The sequence below is a fragment of the Mustela putorius genome, unplaced genomic scaffold, assembly GCF_011764305.1.
Source record: "Mustela putorius furo isolate JIRA1106 unplaced genomic scaffold, ASM1176430v1.1 tig00537235_pilon_pilon_pilon, whole genome shotgun sequence".
In the NCBI taxonomy this organism is placed as follows: Eukaryota; Metazoa; Chordata; class Mammalia; order Carnivora; family Mustelidae; genus Mustela; species Mustela putorius.
Genome location: NW_025422375.1, coordinates 64420 through 87788, shown reverse-complemented (window position 1 = coordinate 87788; position 23369 = coordinate 64420). Strand labels below are relative to the sequence as shown.

At 39.8% G+C, this 23369-nt stretch overlaps 1 pseudogene; it reads right to left on the bottom strand.

The window, feature by feature from the left end:
- Positions 1 to 8874: 8874 nt before the first annotated feature.
- Positions 8875 to 23369, bottom strand: part of LOC123390132 — a 72629-nt pseudogene continuing 58134 nt past the window's right edge.

Here is a 23369-nt window from a genome sequence, read left to right as displayed (position 1 = left end):
GGACCTCAATATGTCATACTTTGCAAGAAGGAACTCCAGAGCCACTTTCCTGACACAGTCAGCCAGAGCCAGACAGGATCTAGATGAACAGAGGGCCTCGGGGCTAACAACTTTATGATGTTTTCTACCAATAAAAGGGGCAAATTCCCATCTATTCACTAAATCCCACTCTCAAATGGCAGCAACATCTCAGAGAAAAAACAGAAGAATTAGATGAAGTCCACTAATCTTTAGACTTTGCTAGCTACTCTGGGTAGCCAGACTAGCTGGGTACTCTGACTTTCATAGTTTGAATTTCTGTTATGTGGAGAATCTAGCAAGGAACCCAGCCGAATCTTAAGAATCAGCTTTGCATATGGCTTTGGAAAGGTGATTTCTGATGCTTCTACGCTGTCTCTGTATCTTCATCTACAGTTTGAAGATAATGACTCACTGACTCCCTCTCATGGGGCATCAAGTTTTTTCTGTTGCTTTGACTGCTTGTTTGTTTGAACAATAATAAACGGCAAAAAAACAACAACCCAAACCCAGAGATGTCTGGTTTTTATACATACTTCTATCTCTTTGGGCTGATTACTATTACTTGGTAACACATAACCTAACATATTTAGGCAACCTAGAAGCAGTCTTATATTTCAGATTCAGAAGCCAAAAAATACCAAAAAGTCACTGTTGCCTCAACATTAATAGATAATCCACTATGTATTGTAATAACTAAGACCAAAAAAAAAAAAAAAGAGAGAGAGAGAGAGAAAAGTTTAAAAGAATAGAAAAAGGGTAAATACGAAACATAAAAAACACTACTGTTGAATGGATAAAATTTAAAATGAACAGACCATCCCCCTTGTCCTTCAGACCACGTCAGATGCACACACAGGAATACATGCAATTCCTAGATAAGTTCTGTAACACACACAAAGTGATGGGGGACCCCCAGGAGGAAGCAGATCACTTCATTGCTTCTGAGTAAGGGGATCAAGGCAGGTCTAGAGAGCAGGGTGCATCAGAAAGCATCCTTTAAAGATGTATATGATTAAATCATTTGGGGATGATTAGAAATATCAACTATAGGGCGCCTGGGTGGCTCAGTGGGTTAAGCCGCTGCCTTCGGCTCAGGTCATGATCTCAGGGTCCTGGGATCGAGTCCCGCATTGCGCTCTCTGCTCAGCAGGGAGCCTGCTTCCTCCTCTCTCTCTCTGCCTGCCTCTCTGCCTACTTGTGATCTCTCTCTGTCAAATAAATAAATAAATCTTTAAAAAAAAAAAGAAATATCAAATATAGCAATGATCAAGGATAGTATGCTTAATTGTTTATGATAGATCAGCCATTTCACACAACAAATAAATATGTGTTCATCTACAGGTGGCCAGCAGAGGGAAGAGGGAGGGAGGACAAGAAGGGAGGAAAGAGAAAGTCATCTAGCAAAGCTGGTGAGCTAGAGCATCTGGACTGTGAGGCTCAAGGTCAAGTCTGGCGGTGATGAGGATGGAAAATTAAATAGGGAAATAGTTTCCAACCCTAGGGCACAGTATCACAGCCTACAACTACATGTCTAACAAATACCTGTTGCTCGTGTCATCATTATTAAAGACTGTGTATGGCTATTTCGTTTTTAAATAGACTACAAGCCCATTGCTTGTAGAACATATCACAGATTAATCCTCTAGAACATATCACATCCATTTATTATTGCTACTGATTAAATATAGCCATGTTGTGGCAAATTTTGCCTTTCCCCAGAAGTATAATTCTCACATAGTATACATGAAAATGAAAACTGAATGCATTCTCTCTAGAGAGAGTACAGCCAGCTTTGAAAGCAGCAACTCACCATGGACCTTGGGCAAGGTGTCTTTCTTTGTAAACACAGAGGACTGGGCCAGGCGATTTCCCAGGCCCTTTCCAGTTCTAACTCGTTTATAAGCTGCACATGCAGATAGTCAAGGTGAATTACTTGACCAATCATGCTTGTATCTCAATGAATTTCATAGATCACACACTCTTAGGAATTTTAGCAACAATCCCTGTGATGATTAACATTTATCACTTTTAGGGAATTCACCTGCAGAGTACACCAACCAAGAATGTAGCAGAGCCCACAAATTTGTTCCAAGTCATTCTCCAGAAAAATCCCCCTTCCTCTAATAGATACATGTCTAATATCTTCTGAAAAATAAACTCAGTAGCTCTCTTTGAAACTTGGAAAATCCTTCTTCCACAATAATAGGAAAATGGACTCTTGAAATACATGGAGACAATCCTGTGGATGATGAAATTATTTTCTTTGGAGCAATGGACTGTGGGACCTGTGGTGTTGCTTGCTGGGTCTGTGCTCCGCTGACCATCGGGACCCACCTGCTGAGGCCTCCTCACTCTCCTCTCCAGATTCAAACTCTTCATCTACTGCGTGGAACAGTGGTTTGGGCCGTAGTGCCTCCCTTCTGCCTGTGCCAACATGCTCTTCTTGGCTTGTGTTTCTTGAATACCCAAAGTGCCATGGCTTCCCTCCTCTGGGAAAACTCTTCATTGGGATTATCTCTTGTGTCAGCCGTCTTTCTTGAAGTGTCCCTGTTCGAGGGTGTGGTTTGAACATGATGGATGGGAGCTCTGAATCGCTGCTATCATCACCTAGGAAAATATGACAAGAGGAGGAAAGAATACGACTGAAGGTCAGAGAGGATGCCGTATCGGGGTGGCAAGAACTCAGAGTGAAACAGAGTCCTTGAGGTTCCAGTTTTCACAGTCACGGGGTTCACTTTCCCTGCCCCAGTGAAGGCATAGAATAGAAGCATATGTGCTGGGTTATAAACAGAAATGCACTGAAACCTGTGTATCAGGCTCCTTCAGGTAAGTAAGGGAGTGTTTTTTGTTTTGTTTTGTTTTTTTTACAAATCAGATCAACTGGCCATAGGCATTAGGCCATAAGGCACAAAGATGCTTTGTGTTGTCAGAGACCAATGTTTAACTGAAGGTTCCGTGGTAACTGTGATAGGAACATGGTTGGTTTGGATTTTTTGTTGTTGTTTGTTTTTGTTTTTTCAGATTTTATTTATTTATTTGAGAGAGAACATGAGCAGTAGGGGTGGGGAACGCAGAGGGAGAGTGACAAGCAGACTCCCTGCTGAGCAGGAAGCCTGATCCCAGGGATCTGGGATCATGACCTGAGTGGAAGGCAGACACTTAACTGACTGAGCCACCCAGGTGCCCCGGTCGGTTTGCTTTTGAATCCATTGTTACCAGAAAGCATTAAATCTGAGTTTCATCCCTTTGACCTTGAAAGAGCCAGTCTTGGAAAAATGGGTGGGAGAGAGCCACCGCAGATAGCCATGTGTGGCAAAGCCACAGTGACTAGATGTCCTCCCTTCAAAGGAAGTCAGAGGTGAACAGATTACCGCTGGCACATGACAGCCCATGATAATAGTGGACATGTCCTTGCATGGAGAACTTGCTATGCACCCATCACTGTGCTAACTGTTTTATATCTACAATGCCATTTAACCCTTATGACAAGCCTTGGAGATGAGTATAGTTAGCATCCCCATTTCACAGGTAAAGAGGCTGAGGTTTCAAGAGGTTAAGTGACTTCCAGTATCACACAGTGAAGATGGGTCTGCATTTTAGCAGAATCTGTCCAGATGCACATCTGCTCTCTGCCACACTGAGCCTCACTCCCTGATACGTGCCATGTGCAGGTCAGAGGCTATGCCAAGGGCAGAAGGAAACCACTGGGTATCTACGTAACATCCCCTCTCGAATGACCTTCCAAAGACCTCATCCATGCCTAGGACATTGTGTTTTCCCTACTTACTGTGCACTCATCTTCAAGGGAATATCTTTCGCAAATCTCATCTATTCTCATTTCCTTAAGTTTTAACCTTATAAATTTATTTTCCCTTTAAATAGTCTCCTGAGATTTTAAGAACTTCATATTTAAATCTGAAAGCAGAGTTTTCTCCCACTCTTTATTCCCTCTTAAAAAAAAAAAAAAAAAAAAAAAAAAACCACAAAGCAAAATAAAACCCCAAAGCTAGAACAGATATGCACACAGGTATACAAAAGACAAAATGTGCTGAGCCATCAGAAAAATTTAAAATAACCTGTTCATTAATGTTTTCCTAATGTGATTGAATTATCCTCAGAACGTAGCCTGGAAGTTGAGGGGAGTGGGGACAGGAATCAATTGTTTGAATTTAAAAAAATTAGTTCAGAATATTTGTCCATTTTTTTTTTTCATTACCTCCCTTTAATTTGTGCTCCATGACCTGGCCTGGAACAAAAGTTCCTCTTGATCCTTTGGTACTTGGAATATTACCTAAGAAAACAATGGCCTGGATGCTTCTGCCCCAAGAGCAGTCTTTTGTCCCTCCCCTCTTCCCCCTCCTGGTTTCCTACCCCTCCTTCTAAGTGTATGTTCAGCATCAGCACATAGATTATAGTTGATGTTTCCAGACCACCTCTGCTTATTAGAAAATAGGTTCCAAACCCTAGGAAGAGGCTTGAACAGACAACTTACAAGGTTCCACGCAACTTAAGTCAGTAGATGTGTCCAAAAGGGGAGAAAGAAGCCAGGGGAAAGGGGAAGAGGAAGGAGGAATATTTGGGGCTGGGCTTTGTCCCAATTGCAAAACCTCCTGCCTGCAACACTCAGGCTGGCAGTTCCAGGGAGAGATCAATGGAGAACTTGCAGCAGATTCTGAACATCTATTCTTCTATCCTCCACTTTAACTTCTGGACATTGGCACCCAGGGGCAGGGTGAAGGAGAAACAGGAAGTGCTTCTGCATAGGGCAAAGCAGAGCCTGACACTCAGGGGGTGACCATGGATTATCTCATACAAAATTTGCTGTTTAGAGACCTAGACCTTGGGTGCAACCCTCCCTGCTCCCTTTCCTCATGGTATTATTTTAATTCTGGTAAAACATACCATTTTAACCTTTTTTTCCCCATTGTCACCATTTTATTGTATAATCTTGTGGGATTAAGTACATTTACACTGCTGTGTGCCCATCTCCAGAACTCTCTCATTTTCCCCAATCCACATGGATTGTCAGCTATCTCAGAGCAGGAGAGGTCAGTGTCCAGGAAGGAGTTCTGTACGGATAGCACCAAGTGAGCCTTGGCTTTTTACAGAAGAGCCTTGGAAAAGTATGTGGAGCCCCCACACATCTAGACTAAGGTATATTCCAATACTGGAGAGCAAGGGTACAGTGAGAAAGGAGAATGTTCCCCAAGTCATAGCCTGGCTACCCAGAGACTGTTGGCTGGATGCTGTCTATCCCTCCATAATCTCCCCTAGAAGCTCTCTGGCCACTCCTTGTTTTGTCCTGGTGCAGAAAGACTTCAAGTTTGGAGAGAATGTGAATTCAAATAATTGTGCCCAGAGACACACTGAGAATTATTTCAGTCTAACTCTGATTATTATAATGCTTTAAAATTTATTAAGGATAGCTGATAAATTAAGTCCCACTTGGAAAGAATATATGCACCTCTATGTTCACTGCAACATTATTTACAACAGCCAAACTATGGAAGCGGCTCATGTGCCCATTGATTGATGAATGGATAAAGAAGATGTGGTATATACATACAGTGGAATATTATTTAGCCTTCAAAAAGAATGAAATCTTGTTATTTGCAATGACATGAAAGAACCCAGAGAGTATTACGCTAAGAGAAATAAGTCAGTCAGAGAAAAACAAATACTATATGATTTCACTCACATGTGGAATTTAAGAATCAAAACAAATGATCAAAGGGAAAAAAGAGAGAGAGGTAAACCGAGAAACGGACTCTTAGCTATAGAGAGCAAACATAGTTACCAGAAGAGAGGTGGGTGGGAGATGGGTGAAATAGATAAAGGGGTTAAGAGTACAGTTATCTTGATGAGCACTGAGTAAGGGACAAAATTGTTGCATCACTATATCATACACTTGAAACTAATATAACATGGTATCTTAACTATACTGGAATTAAAATTAAATACTTGAAAAAATTTAAAAATAGGTCTCACTTATTACTTTCCCATCTCAGATTTCTAGGTTAACCACGATTTTTGCTCATCTAATAAAAATTTTGAGCCAGTTGTGCACAGTTGAAGGAAAAATACTGCATTGGACATTGAAGATTTCATTTCATTCCCAGAATTCATGTTCAAGTGGCAATTCTGAAGTGTCTTTCTTTGCAAGAACACCTCTAGCTACCCACATCAAGTCTTTTTTGATGTTACTCAGTAGTACTAATTATAATGGGTAATATTTCTTTCTCATTTACTTGATTCTAGGCACTGTTCTGGGAGATTTGTATGTGTTGACTGGCTTCATCTCAGGACAACACTGGTCTATGTAGGAGGAATCAATATTCTCCTCTTTACAGAGAGAACGAAGAAGTAGGCTTTTGTGTTTTCTTCATATAAGTCCTTAGTATATTATTATTTTTATGGAAAATATGAGTGAGATGCCTTTTAGGACATCTGTTCAAAGAACAGGATCCTTTGACCTATTCATCTATTCATCTGGTGAATAATGTAGACACATTTCCAAATGTTAAACAACCCCTACTTCTGGAATAAATCCCACTTTGTAAGGTATAGTATTTCTTTAACATTCTACTGTATCTTGTTAATAATGCTTTATTAAGGAATTCACATTTTGCTCAAGTGAGATTGCTATGTGGTGGTCTCCTGCTACAGGAGCATGTGACATTGATGTTCATCACAAGAAATGACCATGAGAATTTCATGTTTTCTATGCATTCAAACAATATAAATTGCACCAGATTATTTGTACCAGGAAGATTGTTAGAAATTAATTTACTGTACACCCTACAATGGTGCTCTTTTGTTTTGTTTACTTTTGTTTGCGGACTAGCTCTTTTATAACATAAAATGGCACTGCTTTCCAGAAGGTGCTCTGGGAATAGATGTCTAGATCAATGAAACAGAACTGAAGAGCCCAGAACTCTCTTAGGATAAGTGACTTTAGCACAGCAAAGGTGGGCATCTCATCTTAGAGGAAAAGATGGGGTTGGGGCAGGTACACAGCCATTGGAAAACAATTTGAAGGGTGTCTCTGTCTTAATCTACACAAAGATATATCTCAAATGCTCGAAACTTAAATGGAATTGTTAAACTATTAAAGTTTAAAAACATTGGGTAAATCATTTTTTAATTTTTCTGTGGAAGATGGAGCAGATCTGATTGGTTGGAATAAAATTTTCTGAATGGTGAATATATCTAAAAAATAACAGATAAATGTGAAACTGGAAGATAAACCATGGGCAACAAACATGAGACAATAGATGATATCCTTGTTAAACAGTGTTCTTCCAATTTATTTTAACAAAACAAACAATGGAAAAGAAAAAAAAAAGAAATTGAAATTGCCAGAGGCAGAAACAGAAACTTCCCAAGAAGAAATACCATTGCTTCCAAAAATATGAAAAGATTTGACCTTACTAAAAATGAAACAGGCTCAGATAAAAATTAATATAGTATATAAATTTTATCCTATCTCATCATAGTTTACTCGGAAGTCTGAGTGATGGTGAAATGATTGGCAATGACCTTTCTCATAGACTGTTGGTATAAGGGCAAATTTAAATACGTGCAATTTTTGACCCCCAAATTTTGCTTCTAAGAAAATATACTAAGGCAATAATTGGTTATTTGTGCAAAAAAAAATCACAAGTGATTTGAAGAGCTATTATATATCATTTCTCATATTACATATAAAAACAAAATACCTTAATTGTTATTAATATGGATTTGGCTGACTAGGCTAGGATTATTTTATATAATTGACTGTTATTTACTCATAAAAATGATTATTTAGTTCATATCAATTGAATGGAAATATGTCTATAGTAGATGGTTGAGTATACTAGACAATTTATAAAAATTCCAAAGCAGTAAGACACAATGATTTTGTGGATAATATGATACTGTGTGTTTTTTTCTTTCTTTCTTTTATCAGGTACAGATAGGGTAGAGATCAGGATGGGCAGACAGAATTATAGAAGAATGCTTACCATAATGTTCTATAGTGATTATATCCTGCTCTTGGGGTTTCAAGTGCTTTTAACTTTCTTATTTTATGCTTTTTCCTACTGATTGATTTTTATTTTATATCAAGCATGTTTTTAAATCAGAAGAAAATAAAGTTTCATTTTGAAGAATAATTATATTCACTCTTCAAAGACTGAATTCTAAAATCTGATACATTTAGCTTATTTGAATTCGAATCGATTTTTAAGTCTTAAAAATTTGGAAAAATTTAAATAGATAATATGGCATATTATATATTATATATCATCTTTTGCTCATAGAGAATCATTTTACGTCTAAGGCCATACCACCCTGAACGCGCCCGATCTCGTCTGATCTCGAAAGCTAAGCAGGGTCGGGCCTGGTTAGTACTTGGATGGGAGAATCATTTTACATATACAATAATAACGGCCTTTATTAGAATAATAGACAGCTTCAAAAATTCTAAGAATTCTACTTAAAAATTAGACATTAAAGGGAAATGGTTAATCTGTAAATTTGATGAAATTATTTTAGTAAGACTTAACCAAATTTGGAGAATTCTGCTAATTCCTAAATATTTCAAATATTTAATTTGAGTTAAAATTTTTCAAATATTTCCAAAGAGTGCCCATTTTACATTGGCAAATTATCCCCCCTGGGCTATATCCATCCTGTTGCCTTTTCATATGGCCTGTGAACAAAGAATAGTTTCTACCTTTTTAAGGGGCTGAAAAAAAAGTTAAAAGAAGAATATTTTATGACAGGTAAAAAATGAGATAAAATTCAAATTTCAATGTCTGTAAACCAAGCACAAGGAAAAAGAACAGCCAGGCAGACAGGTTACCTGTGAAATCAGCAACATTCGGGGTCTCTTCTTATTGGCTCAGGGTGGCCATAGGGAAAGGACAAGTAGCGGATGTTTTTTAGTACCAGCCTGTGGGTAAGAAGCAGAAAGGAAAAGCATAGGTGAGTCTGCCATTCAGATTATCCCATGGGAAACAGTGGGAGCCACAGGCCCACACTGGGCATCTCATGTAAGTTACAGGCTTGCCTGTATTCCTGTTTCTCTGGTTTAAAGACAGCAGAATGCCTCAGTCTCCAATATGTGTTTCCTTTCCCTCCCATGAGGGAACCCCTTGGATGATTTTATTTTGGAAAACATTTGTTTTTTATTAAGGGAAACAAAATTATGGGTTATTGGGCTGTATTTTTATAGGAAGAAATAGAGATCTACGAAGATCTTTGTATGAAGATCTATGTATTCTACTCATTGGATTAATTATGATTAAGTGGGATAAGCCAATTAGCCTTTTTGTACTGGAGTTCCACTGTCTGGAGAAAGGGGATAAAATGCCTTTGTTTCACTGTTCATGGAAAGAGTCTGAGGATAAAGTAATACATCGTATTCTTTGCAAATAAGATATCACTAGGAAGTTTACAGGTACCTTTTAATGTTAGCTCGTCAGATGTGTGCTTAAGGTAAGCATTCCTACAGGATCACAGGTTGAATACTTTGTTTGATTTTATTTTGAAAATGATGAAGTGTGAAACTAAAATGTTTGAACAAGGCCACTTAACCCTCTGTTCAGGCAGTTAGTGCTATTATTACTATCCTCCTATTATCACTACATTTGAGCCATGGAGACTAGGGTAGAAATTAGAATCTATCCAGACGTAACCTTTGTCGGGAAGTTCCAGTGAATTTGTTTGATGTGGCCTCAAATAGCATAGTTCAGATGCACCGTGGTAATATGAAGACAAGCCCAAGAGTCTGGGTAAGAACTGATCCTTCCCTAGATCTTTCTGGGAGAGAAGGAAGCCTCCTAGACCCAGAGCCCCAGTCCATGGAGGCTCCCCTATGGTCAGTACAAGGCCACCGTGACACTTGATCTAGACTCACAGCCCAGGGACTGTGCTCCCAACACTGCCCCATCTGGGAGGTCCACCCTAACCACGAACCCTAAAGCTCTGGACCCAGAGGGAAGTTGTATCATGTCCTGTGCCTTCTTGCTTTTGTATTACTAATTGTATTACAGCAAGGTGCTGGCTTTGTGTAACTACCACTGGCCATCACAGAGGAGGCCTGGGAGAGGGACTGATACAGCCCCCAGGTGTGTCCACGGACCCCACCTTACCGGCTTTCCCCATGGCAGGCTGTGGCCTTTCCTCATGCTCTCCCTTAAGGTATTCTGGCGGCGGATCAGAATCTCTTTAGCCTGTTTTCTCTCGCTCGTTTGGGGTTTGAGGTTGTATTTGTTGTAGGACAGGGTCTGTGGAAGGAACAGAATGTCAAAATACGTCAGGACATTTCCAAAACCACCATGGCTTTTGGAGCCCATGGAAATATCACAAAACTAAGAGAAAGAAGACATCGAAGAGGCCACCCGAGCATTTGCCTCAATTACAGGGGAGCAAGCGGTGGCCCCTGAGAAGAAAGGCCTGTGACTGAGGCACCACCCTATCAGGAGAGAGTTGTGGTTTGGAGCCTATGCCTTCCAGCCCACACAACCCTGCTGTCCCCCCTGTACTGTCTCCTTTGTATCTTTGCAGTGAGATACCCGTGGACTTCAACTGCCCCATACCCACCCATTTTCCCCCCGTCGTGTTTTTATGCCTGGACAGTTCTTACTGAATGTTTGGATCCAATGGATGAAGAAAATGTCAAAACTGCTTTGGGAATTTCATTAAGGTTGCTATTTTTACATTTTTCTGGTTAAAGACACATAAAAAAAAAAATCAACCAATTACCATCACTGTTTAAAAAGGAAGAGGTTTTTTCCCAACCAAAATGAAGGAAAGATATAATTACCGATTAAAGAGTAGTCCTTCAAACTGAAACAATTATCATTATAAAAAATTTCTTCCTGGGCACCTGGGTGGCTCAGTGGGTTAAGCCGCTGCCTTCGGCTCAGGTCATGATCTCAGAGTCCTGGGATCGAGTCCCGCATCGGGCTCTCTGCTCAGCAGGGAGCCTGCTTCCCTCTCTCTCTGCCTGCCTCTCTATCTACTTGTGATCTCTCTCTGTCAAATAAATAAAATCTTAAAAAAAAAAAAGTTCTTCCTTATTCTCACCAGGCCAGCAATAACCTGTCTTAAACCACAGACCAACACTGGTCTTCAAATGTTTACAAAGTACTTAAACTGGAATCTCTTCTCTCTGTACCTTTCACTGTGCAACAGTGACTATACCAGTCTCACTGGAATACAGGTAACAGACTCAAACTACAGGTCCTTGTGCTCCTGGTTAATGAAAATTGTGATAAGGATTTCCAATTAGCAGAAGGGCAATTGTTCTGTGTATCAGGTGCCACAGTAAGCACAGGATTTTTAAAAATGGATAATTTTGAAGAGCGGTCTTCATAAGGCTCATGGTCTATTTGGGGAATCAAACAAGCATATACTGTTATGTGCTATGTTATGTGTTATGATATTGGGTCTGCAGGGATTTATAGAGTACAGGCAAAGGGCACTGATCCAGTCCTGGGTAGGAAAGCTGCATTGCCCGGACTGACTCTTGAAAGATGAGTAGATGTTCCCTTCAGGAAGACTGAACACATGAGATAAGACATAGCTCTGAAAAAAATGTGATGGGAAAAGAGGAGGACCTATTGGAGCAGAGCTGTGAATCTGTTTACCACAGGAAAATTTAGTACTTAATTCAAAGCATGGTGATAAATGAGACAGAGGTATGGGGGGGGGGGTGGCGGAGCACCTAGGGACAACCTGCCAAGAGATGAGATTCCATCGTCCAGGTTAAGGGTTCCCTAAGTGGGGAGTACATACTCTAGGAGATACTATAAGATGATCTCCAGTGTAAGGAAAGAATACTAACACTTGTGTTTCCATTCATCTTCATAAAAATATGAAAGAAATTAAGTTTCTCTGTACTTACTATGTAGATTTATAATAGACCCTTCCCTGGTCAATATAGGGGATGGTCTAGTTTCCTCCCAGAACAGAAGAGGATGTTTGTAACAAGGAGGAGTTGACTAAGAGTAGGAAGTCAACCTCACTGGTTCACTAGTTTTCAGTTTATTGCTTGTCTTTTTGTGTCTATACAGCCAGTGAAGTAGATTTGTGGCTTTCATTATCTGTTAGGTAACTAAGCCTCATAAAACAGACAATTGTCTAAAAGGAGTTCCATATAGAAGGCAGAGGTTGGAGGCCAGGGGAAGGATGAAGAATTTGCAAAGCTAACTTTCACCATCTCCTGATAGGAGATCTTTACAAGCCACTCTTGACAAATTAACCAATCTGATAAAAACCTGGCAAAAAATTAAATTTTTGAAATATGTTTGAAATAGGGACTCTTATCCACCATCACTAATGATGAACCTCAACTTCAGTGCACTCACTGTATAGATAGAGATATTAAGGAATGACACATGATACTATCACAGAAACATTTTAAAACCGAGTATTAGAATCCCAAGACAAACTTTTATAATTTTTATCAACGTTAAATTCATGCAAAAGTAAAGTCAGTGTGTGTGTATGTTTATAATCACACACTTATATATGAGTGTCTGTGTGTGTGTATATATATGTGTGTGTGTGTGTGTGTGTGTGTGTGTGTGTGTTGTATGCTTAGTACTGGTAGGAATTTCCTATACCTTGACTTGAAGCCTGTACTTTGAGGAACATGTGGACATTTTTTGTTCTATTTAACCTGATATCACATCACCCATGTGCTTATCCTTGCTTGTCTGCAGGGAGCATAGTAGGTCCTATGCACATAACGTATACGCAACTTCCTTCACTCTGTTTCATTTAGTCCAGCTCTTTAATGAAGGAGCTGGTGATTGATGAAAGACTGTATTTCCCCCTAGAACTTGAGTTCTATGGGAAAAGGCTATAGATGTGTATTAAATATTGACTGAAGAGAATTGAAGTTGAATAAATTGTTTTCCTTCTTTGAAAGTGTGTGAGAATTCTGAGTGTGACCTGATCATTTAGGCCACCCCAGGGGACTGCCCATCAACCTCTGACTTATCCTTAGAGTCTGAGGTGAGGTCAGTTTCTTCCCTTGAACGGAAGTGTTTCTCCATCTCCATTCTCAGGGCATTGCAGAGAGCTTCTGTATCCCAGAGGCCTTCCCAATGGGAACTTCCAGAGGCTAGTTCTTAACTTGTCCAGCAGTGACAATCTGATACTGGACGTGCTGAGGGGAGTGACTTCAAACAGGAATGGCCAGAGCCCTCCCAGGTGCGATGGACCAGCTCAGTTCCAGATCAACTATGAATCAGGATCCCCAGAGTCAAACCCTGCATTCAGCCCACCCTTGCCCTGAAGTGACTCCTGACTCCCAGGATGGCCTCTTCTGAGATGAGACCATGAGAAATGCCCCAGCCATCAGCCCCACACTGTGTGAGGTCCAGTGACCTACCACCCAGGCTAGATATAACAGATGTCACCTTTTGTGACAATCCTCAAAACTGTAGATCACCCACTAGAAACCAAGGAGACACGTGACCTGCATTGCATCTCTAGAGCAGTTTTTCTTTCAAGAGGGCTAGAGTCACATGACCTATATAAAAGATGGGGTAAGAAAGGAGATAGGAAGGGAAGGACTGATAAGGCTCACTCTGTCAAAGTAACAAAAGTGGAGGCAAAAGCCAAATTAGGGGCTTGAAACTCCCTTTTGTTTATTATTTATGTTCTCCCTGTGTGACCTTCTCTGACCTATCTGCTTATTTGGGGGCAGTAAGAAGGGAAGATGCTATATTGCTTAGATGGGAGAAACCTGGAGGACAGACTAAATAGGTATACTTATGAAAGAAGACATTTGGCTGTCTGGGAATCTTCATGAAAGAAAAGAAAGAGAGAATGGTTAGTTAACTTCATTTTAGCTGGGTTGGAGTCCCAGGAACTCGCTCTCCATTTCTGGACCTTTCCTTAAATTCAACCTTTGTCCACGTGGGGAAAAGGCTAGTTTCACCCTGTCTTTGAGCTTGGCCCCCAAGAAACCAGCTGACATTCTTCAAACCAGGAAGCTCTTAAGAATTTATCTAACTATTTATCAGAATGTGATAGTCTTACTGAAACAGTTTTACTTGGAATGATTTGAAAGCTCTTAAATTTACTCTAAGCTTGCTATGATTGATGCTGACCTATATTCCTTCAGCAGGTGCAGAGTCTTTCGCTGACACATTCCCCTTAAATCACTGACCTTTCCAAAACAGAAAGCGAGAGAACATTCACTTTAACTGGATCACATAAGGCTGGAGTCATGGAAAGAGCACTGGGTAGGACAGTTGGAAGACCTGGTTCTTAACTTGGATTTTTCTTGTGTGACCTTCAACAAGTCAGATAAACAACTCGCCTAACCCCTCAGCATCTTCTCCTTGAAACTAGGGGGCTTTAACCCTGATGAAATTTTTTGGCCCCACTCAAGACTCTGATCTATAACATAGTCACAAAAACCAAGGCTCCCAAATGAATTTACTTGTAGCCATACTTAGCCAATTAGCATGTTCAATAGAATCCTCAAACTGGAAAAAACAAACAAACAAACAAACAAAACCACCTCATAATTAGATTTTGCAAGTTTAAATGTCATTTGACTGCATCAAAATTTCAGAAGGACTCACCCACTGCCCCAGGAATGTTCTTACTATATACTTTCCACCAGTTCCCAAGTGGTAGTATAGACTCCATACACTTTACCCCTCCCCAAATTAAAATATAATATACTTAATACATCCCCTCTAATGTAGGCTCCTCTAATATAGGCCAGCATTTCAATAACCATCTCAACCTTCTAAGCTCTTTTACAGTCAAACAGATTGAGCATATCATTGGCGTCCTGGTGCCCTCTTTCTTTGTGGTGTGGTGAATGAGCTCCACCACTTGTTGTTCATCTCTGTTGGTCTGGAAAACGAAGTACCAGGCTGCAGGGCTAGGGCAGCCTGACCCCTAGGGCTAGCAATTGGGATCTGCATTCCTTTTTACAACAATGGATCTGCATTGTGCCTTTTTTTTTTTTTTTTTTTTTAAGCAGAAAAGTAAACCAATTAACTTTCTGTTCTCCAAATCCGGCAGAAAGAAATGGTTTAGCCAGAAGGTTGCTTTAGAGGAGATAATGTGAACAAGAAAGGATTCCTGAAGGACTGGTTCCAAGGCCAAGCAAATGAGACAAGTCAGATGGCTTATACACACCCTTTGTCGAACTTGGTACATGTTGTGTGTCAGAATGTCCCTCATGGACTCCACGTCTTCCGGGGAAAGCCTTTTAGTTCTGTGTATCCTCTGGGCCCTGGAAACATCAATGGAGGGAAGCCAAGCATTATTCTTACATCCTGGCAAGAGCGCCACAAAAGTGTCAATATATATATATATGGGAGTTCTAAGTTCCAGAACCCATATTTTAACACAATGTTTTCTACCGTTTTAGTTAGTAAGTTTAGTAAGACACAATACATGTGTCTTGACTTACCATTTTGAAAATATGGTTTCCTTGCCTAAAGCTTTTATGTGGGAACTAACTCATTTTTTAGAAATGAGTCGAAGGTAGTTACAAACCAGTTATTTTTTCCCTCCACATCTGTAATGAGCAGACACTCTGGTAAAATACAACAAAAATCAATTGCTACAAAATAAATGTTTAAAAAGATACTATAAAATTAGAACCAAATGTTTTACTGATAGATTCAATGGAAATAAGGGTATTCATCAAGACTGGCTTGTGGTTAGGTCTGCACTGATCTCATTGTAGACAGGTGACAAACGGCTCACAGACAACACCATTTCACATGCCACATTTTGAATAACACTGATCTAAGGGACTACTAAAATTCTGTGAGTACATTTACCTTGGAATGGTCCCTTTAGGAATTTTATCGTTGGTTAAAGAATAATTGTAAGAAACTAGAATCATATTTTACAAGGATTATTTGGACTATTTCTATTCTGAAAGCCAGCCCAGCTCTGAGACACTGGGCACTCTGTGAGATTCTAGAAGCCACTGACTGCTCTCTGCCTCCGCATGACCAGCTCCCCAAGGCTTCCTTCACCATGAGCCCTCCCCGTCACCACCCCCTCAGTGTGCCCCCGAAAGGGTTTAAATATCAAGTCATGTCCAGGTTATCAGTCAATGCACAATTGTCTTCTGAGGGTTTCAAAATTATGACATTGCTATGTGCAGAATTCCCATGTGACAAATATATTTGATTTCAGTCATTTTAATCTAGTGGCAGAAATTTCTAGTAAACATTTCATTGTATGAATAATATATGTTCACTATAAAAAAATAAAGAACAAAAAAGAGAGAGAACTAAAGAAAATTAAATACATCTTTTAATACTCTCCTCTCCCTTAATATCTTGGTATAAAACCTCTCAGAATGTTGATTTTTTTTTCTTTCCTTGCTGGAGCTCTTCTTGGTGCATAAAGGCACAGAGATCTTACTATCTGCTTGCAAAAGGTCTTAAGATTTCTGATCACAGAAATCAGTAGTTATTGGTTTCAATACAGGCCACTTTTTTAAACATTAGTAGCAACATAGCAAGAACATCTTGTGAGTACTTTTTGTGCATCTGTAAGTACAATTGGTAAAAAGATTTTTAAGAAAAAATATTTATGAAAATACGTTTAAGAAAATATTTTTAAGAGCTAAGAACTCAGATACCAGGTATCACAGCATGCCAGAATTTATTTAGCAATCCTATCTGTAGACTGACTAATGCCCTTTCTATAAAATCCTTGAAATCAGAGTTTCCATATCTCAAAGCTGCAAATGTCAACACTATTGATATTCAGTTACCACCCTTGGTGATCTAAACATTATTATCAGGGCATTTCAACCTCACTATTGAAAAGTCCTTGAAGTAAAATTTATTCTGATTGAGATATACCTACACATTCCCACCATCTGAACACATTCCTTTATTATGATGAAAGCAATTTCTTGCTTAGCAGAAAAAAAGAACTAATCGAAAATTACATTTCCTATGTTCATAATGATACTCACAACCAAATAGGAAAGAAACCATAAGATAATAGCGAAGTTAAACTCAAGATGGCAGTAGGTCTCACTTGGCACCCTTCCCAGTTTATAATTGGCCACTATGGGAAAGATTAGACTTAATTAAGGTCCATTCAGGCTGTTGGCTAGACGTGTAACACAGGGATCCCAAAGGCATTATCTCACACTGACCCACACTGAGAAGCGACAGCTATGACATTATACAGAGGAATTATTAATTTAGGCAAGGTGATACCTGGAGTTTTCTACATGCCACTTCATTAGCAAAATCATCCCTGAGATGATCATATTGTGAGCACAGAGAGATATAATCCTTAGAAAAACCAAATATTAAATAATCTCTAGGTCAAAAAAAATAAAATTATAAGCTGAGAGATGCTTGTCACTGGAGCATTCATTCAATATCCATAAAGGAAATTTCTGGCACCTTAAATAAAAGTAATTTTCATGACTATTAAGATCAAACTGGGAAAATCTGAATCCAAATGTTTTTACATAAAAGGTTCACATTACTCTTAGCTTTTTTAAATCAGATGCTATAATAATGTAAAAAAGACACTTCAGTTCGAAATATAGCAATATAAATATGAAATCTAGTAGATGTTTCTATTTATGCCATGATATGAATTCCTAAAAGATCAAATATTATACCTTGATTCATTTGAAAGAACCCCCCTTTCTCTTGTGATAGTTTCACACATGAAATCCATAAGAAATGTATGTTAGGGTAAATGAAGAATGCATCCTCTGATAAACCAATGGGACTCAACTGCTCTTCTCTGTGTGTGGGTTCCTTGTGTCTTTTTAGAAAGGTCACGTAGACTACCAACATTTAGGATGAGTGAAGAGTGGTGTAGGAGAGATCCTGGCTCCTCATGATACAGTGTTTCTTTATGGAAATGAAAATGGCACCAGAATCTTCGGCATAAGAAGCATAAATGTAAGCCTCTACCTGCCAATGTGTGATCAACTGAAAAATTCTTCAACTACAATAAAGTAATTTATGGATTTTTTTTAATAAACGACATGTTAAAATTCTTTGGGAGCATTTAAGGATGAAGCTTTGAAGTTCTACAGTTGTAGTTTGTTATATACCTATAACTTTAAACACACACTTCAATATCTCTAATATTAATCAAATATTTTTAAGGGTTTGACACTTTTAATCATTTGAGCCTTTATTGTCTGGTATTTGTAAAAGCTTCCTACTCATTGGTGAAACGAGGGTGCCTCTTGTTTAAAATAACAATCCAAGTACACACTCTATCTATTTCTTAGGGTTGTTTCGAAGGTCAAATAACATAATCCATGCAAGAAAGGGGGGGGGCATTCCGTAGAAGAAAGGCCATCTGCTCTGTGCTATTGACAACTTCTGGTGACAGTGTTCTCCTGAGGTTCACAGAGTTTGGAAAGCTAACTCTCTCGTAGAACAATTGCTTAAACTTCTAAAGAAAAAAAATATATGTGCATTTTGTTGTTATCATCTCATACAGAATAATAAAAAGCGATCTGAGTACACACTTCTTTTTCCTATTATTGTATGAAGGTTTGTTTTGAAGAAATTAGCTGCTTTGATCTTGGGAGAGGAATTCCTTTTTGCTTGATGTTGTACAGATTTCTGAGATCAAATGAATGCAATTTAAATACGATTAAACTTGTATAAAATATCAGGTAAAAGAATCTCCTCTCCTAACCCAGTTAACTTATGGGTTTGGGCTATTAGGGGGGTGGGGAAAAAGTCTCTAACCTCTTGGGCTCGCTTACTAATCTTGAATCAATATCCAAAAACTAATGAACTCAACAGAAAGGCTCCCTCCAGATAAAGCTGGCTTGGAAACTGCCTTGAGGTTACGGGCTGGGCTGGCTGCATATGACCAATGCAACGTAATACAGAGATTGCAAATATATTTTAGCACGGGACAGCCTGATTCTCATTTGAGATAAGTGCCCCTACATTCTCAGACCAACAGCTCACAGGACTACTAAGCAAATGGATTGAGGAAGTTCCTAATGGTTTAAGGTGCCCGAAGCTATCCAGACCTCCTGCAGGGCATTAAATCCCCTTTCCCTCTTCAGTGGGCAGGTCAAATGCCTGGGGACCAGAGGGTCACCTCTTTTCACTCTCATAGCTCCCTAGACTTTAGGATTATAAGTTTGTGAGACTTTTTTTTTTTTTTTTTTTAATTAATGCCATGACCCCACTAGGGTTTGAGCTCCATAAGGCCAGGGACTGTGTCAGCTTGAAGTCCCTGGCACATAACTGGTACCCAAGGAACAGGGTTGGGCCCAAGATGATACCAAAAAGCTCAGGTAAGTTAAATAGAATGCAAACACAATATTTTAGAAAACAAATGTCACTGTAAAAAAGAAAACAATCCACGATGAGTACAATATCAACATTTTAAATAAAGACAGGATTGACAATACTGAGGTTTATTCTGTGTTTTTTTCTTTTTTCTTCTGCCTTAGGCTCTAACATGGCTCCACATGGCACTGCCAATAAATATTTGTTAGCACACTGCCATTTTGAGATCAGAAGTTTCCTTAAAGCAAGCCAGGCAACCCGGAGCACCAAAACAAACAAGCAAACCACAAAAACAGTCTCACTGAGAAATAAGGCAAAAAGCTCTGTTTACACTGAGATGCCCTCAGGGACCGGACTTAAGATTTTTCTCAGGCCTCGGAAGAAAGGCAAGGGTGTTTCTGATTCATTAGCAAGTAAGGGATGCAAGATCACACTCAGTCATTAGCGACCTTTTTACTGCGATCTGTTCTTGGCTCTTATCTCAACCTGCTTTTCAAACGTGAAGACTCAATTAGAGCTCATGATCAAGTGTCTACAGAAGAGGACCGGATGGCAGTGTTCCTTCTCCTATAGAAATTATGAGTAATTTTCCTCAATTCATAAACTCCTTTTTTAAAAAGATATCTTTTAATTTGTCAGAGAGAGAGTGCACATAAGCAGGGGGAGTGGCAGGGAAAGGGAGAAGCAGGCTTCCCACCAAGCAGGGAGCCTGATGTGGGGCTCTATCCCAGGCCTCTGGGATCATGACCTGAGTGGAAAGCAGACGCCTAACCAATTGAGTCACCCAGGCAACCCTCATAAACATCTTCATGAAAGAAACCTGGCTGTCCTTGAGTGGGCAGGGGGAGGGGGTTGGCAGGTAAATGTAACTAGCTCACCAACCACCACACCTCCTGTTACCACCCCTCGACCCCTAATCCCAGCTAGTGACAAAGGATGCTGATTGGGTCTCTCCTCCTCATATGAGACAGGAAGAGAAATAAACGACTTGCAGGAGAAATACATATTATTATTATGAGTGTACAATTAGCAAAAATCAAATGAACTGGGGTTAAAGGATAGAAATTAATCAAAAAGAGAAAGAAAAAGTCTTGTAAACCATGCCATCATTCTAGAAATTCACTTGCCCCTCCTTCCCAAGGTAAGGAGTCATACAGCTATAGCATGCAACTTTTGCTAGAAAGTAATGTTCAGAAACTAGGTGAGAGAGGCTGAGCATGGGCCAAAGTACAAATGGCCAATGACCTAATGGCCAAGACTTGGGTCATCCTTTTCCCATGATTCCTCCTTGAAATTTCTGCCTCTTCACTCCTCATATTATCTGTAATTGAAACGATGAGTTAGTGCCTCCTAGGAATTCTGATATGGAAAGTCCAGATCAAAGGACATATGGGACTTACGGGTGGGGTACGGAAAAGGCTGTGGAACTGAGGATCCCAGTTTCTACCATCTCGATAGCTTGTTTCATTTCCAGCTTCTTGTACAAGGAGACAATGCTGGACTTGGGCTGGTTCTTTCGGGTTAGGATTTTCCGTAAATATCTGTGATCAAACTTCTTAAACCTAAAAACAAAAAACAATGATTTGGACACCTTTAATCTCTGTAAGTGTTACAGAAGTATGTATTTTTCCTAATACAAACTATTACCTCACTTTGTTCTGAACACCAGGATAGTGATGAAAATTCAGTCTTTGAACACATTTTTTAAAAATAATGGGAATTTTATATTTTTAATTTTATTTTTATTATATTTTTTTTAATATAAAGAAAAGAATAACCTAGTGGCCTGAATACATTGAAAATCAACTAGACAAAAGGGAGGGACAAGCTGCAATTAGGGCAGAAAGTATGCATAAGTGCGGAGCGGGGGAGGCCCAGCTCAGCTCAGCTCCAATTGTAAGAGAAGAAATGAGGGGTTGAGGCTTTTGAACAAATGTTCCATTCTAACAGCTCCCAACAGTGGCAGCTGCACTTACAGTAATACTGGCCTATTCAACCAGAACCCAATAAATTTAAATGGCCCAATAGTTACAGTAGTTTTGCCCATTATGCTGCAGATCATTTTGATTCCTGACAATGCAAGAGGGAGCAGTGGGGGGGAGAACCCACATATCCTGACAGTCTGAATGATGGGGAAGCTGAATAGGCTAGGCGCTGATGGCCGCTGACTATTGTAGCAAACCTCTGGCTGACCCATTAGACTGAGCTGCATGTCCGCATATGGCGTCTTTGGAGTCGGCTATTTGTTTGGAGTAGGAATTTTCAACACTTCCAATCATTTTACATTCAAAGAGTAATTTGTGTGCCCGCTTTATTTTCTGGAGGGGAAAGCAACTCCCTGGGCTGCTGCCTTCTTATCTGGTGATTGGTCTCCTGGTGTGTGAAGCAGATGGATCCTTTATAAGTCAAGTCTCCTCTGGGGTTAGCAGGCTGTGATTCCTCAGGACCCACGTTTGGCTCCTGCCAGACCTGTTCTTGCTCCAAGTGGGCTCACCCCTCAGCCTTCTTGTTTTCTGCCTTTCTTCAAGAGAGGCTGTTTGTTGCTCCTGCCTATTGGTCAATCCACTGCATTGCTCCCCACCCATAGGACCTCCCTGACTCTCTTCATACCGAGCTCACCTTGACCTTTACTGTTCAACACGGAGGGGGGGGGTGCCCTATGTGCCACCTGGATTCTCCTGAAGGGCCGCCAGGTCATTTCCTCTGTGCCCTCCATTACCTGATCCACACCTGCTTCCCTTTCAGCCTCCCTAAAGGTCTCTTCCAAATCTCTTCCTCCTCCTTACCTGTCCCAGAGGAATGAAGCTTCTCAGAGTCCTGTCCTCATTCAGCTTCCCCTCTTCACACCCTGGTATTATTTAACTGAACATTCCTCTATTAGTCTACACATTTCACCATGGTGGTGTTATCCCCCTAGACTCACTATCTGGAAATGTGAGAGTCACTCTTACTGTCTTTACTCACTGTCCTCTCCCTAAGCCCCTGGCCAGTCCCCATGCCTGCCTTCTGCTAGTTCCTCATCCCTATGATTCTGAAAACTCTGTGGCTCACTGAAAACAGAAGAGGTTCTAAATCCAGACCTAAATTCAATCAAGGTTCCGTTGTAGGTTAGTTGATCTCCTGGAGTTGGTTTCTTCAGCTTCAAAATGAGAAAAATAGGACTAACACACAGGCGATTCAGGAGATCATGTAAGATACAATATATGAAACAGCTAGCATAGTACCTGGGGCTTATTTTGTATTTACAGGATGAAATTCTTACGTCCATGTGGATACCCCTTACACATCTCACACCCACAGTATCTCTCAAAATTCAGCTTCCATATCGCTGTTGTTATTTGCCTTTCAAAAGTCAAGTATGATCGTACTACTCTCCCATTTGTTTACTTCTTTCTTTTTCCTTTTTTAAAAAATGTGTCTTATTTTATTTGAGTTAATTATCATATAGTGTACCATTAATTTCAGATGCAGAGTTCAGTTATTCATCAATCGCATATAACACCCAATGTTCATTACATCACGAGCCCGCCTTAATGCCCATCATCCAGTTACCCTATCCCCCTACCCACCTCCCCTCCTACAATCTTCAGTTTATTTCTTATGATTAAGAGTCTCTTATGGTTCATTTCCTTCACTGATTTCATCTTATTTTATTTTCCCCTCCCTTCCCCCTATGATCCTCTGTTTTATTTCTTGAATTCCACATATGAATGAAACCATATGATAATTTCATCCTCTGACTGATTTATTTTGCTTACTGTGATATCCTTTAGTTACATCCATGCCATTGCAAATGGTAAGATTTCATCCTTTTTGAAGGCTGAGTAATATAACACTGTGTATATACACCACATCTACTTTATCCATCCATCTACCGATGGATGTCTGGGCTCTTTCCATAGTTTGGTTATTAAGGACATTGCTGCTATAAACATTGGGGGTGCAGGTGCCCCTTCAGATCACAACATCTGTATTCTTTGTGTAAATACCTAGTAATGCAATTGCTGAGTAGAGTATCTCTGTTTTTTAACCTTTTGAGGAACCTCCATACTGTTTTCC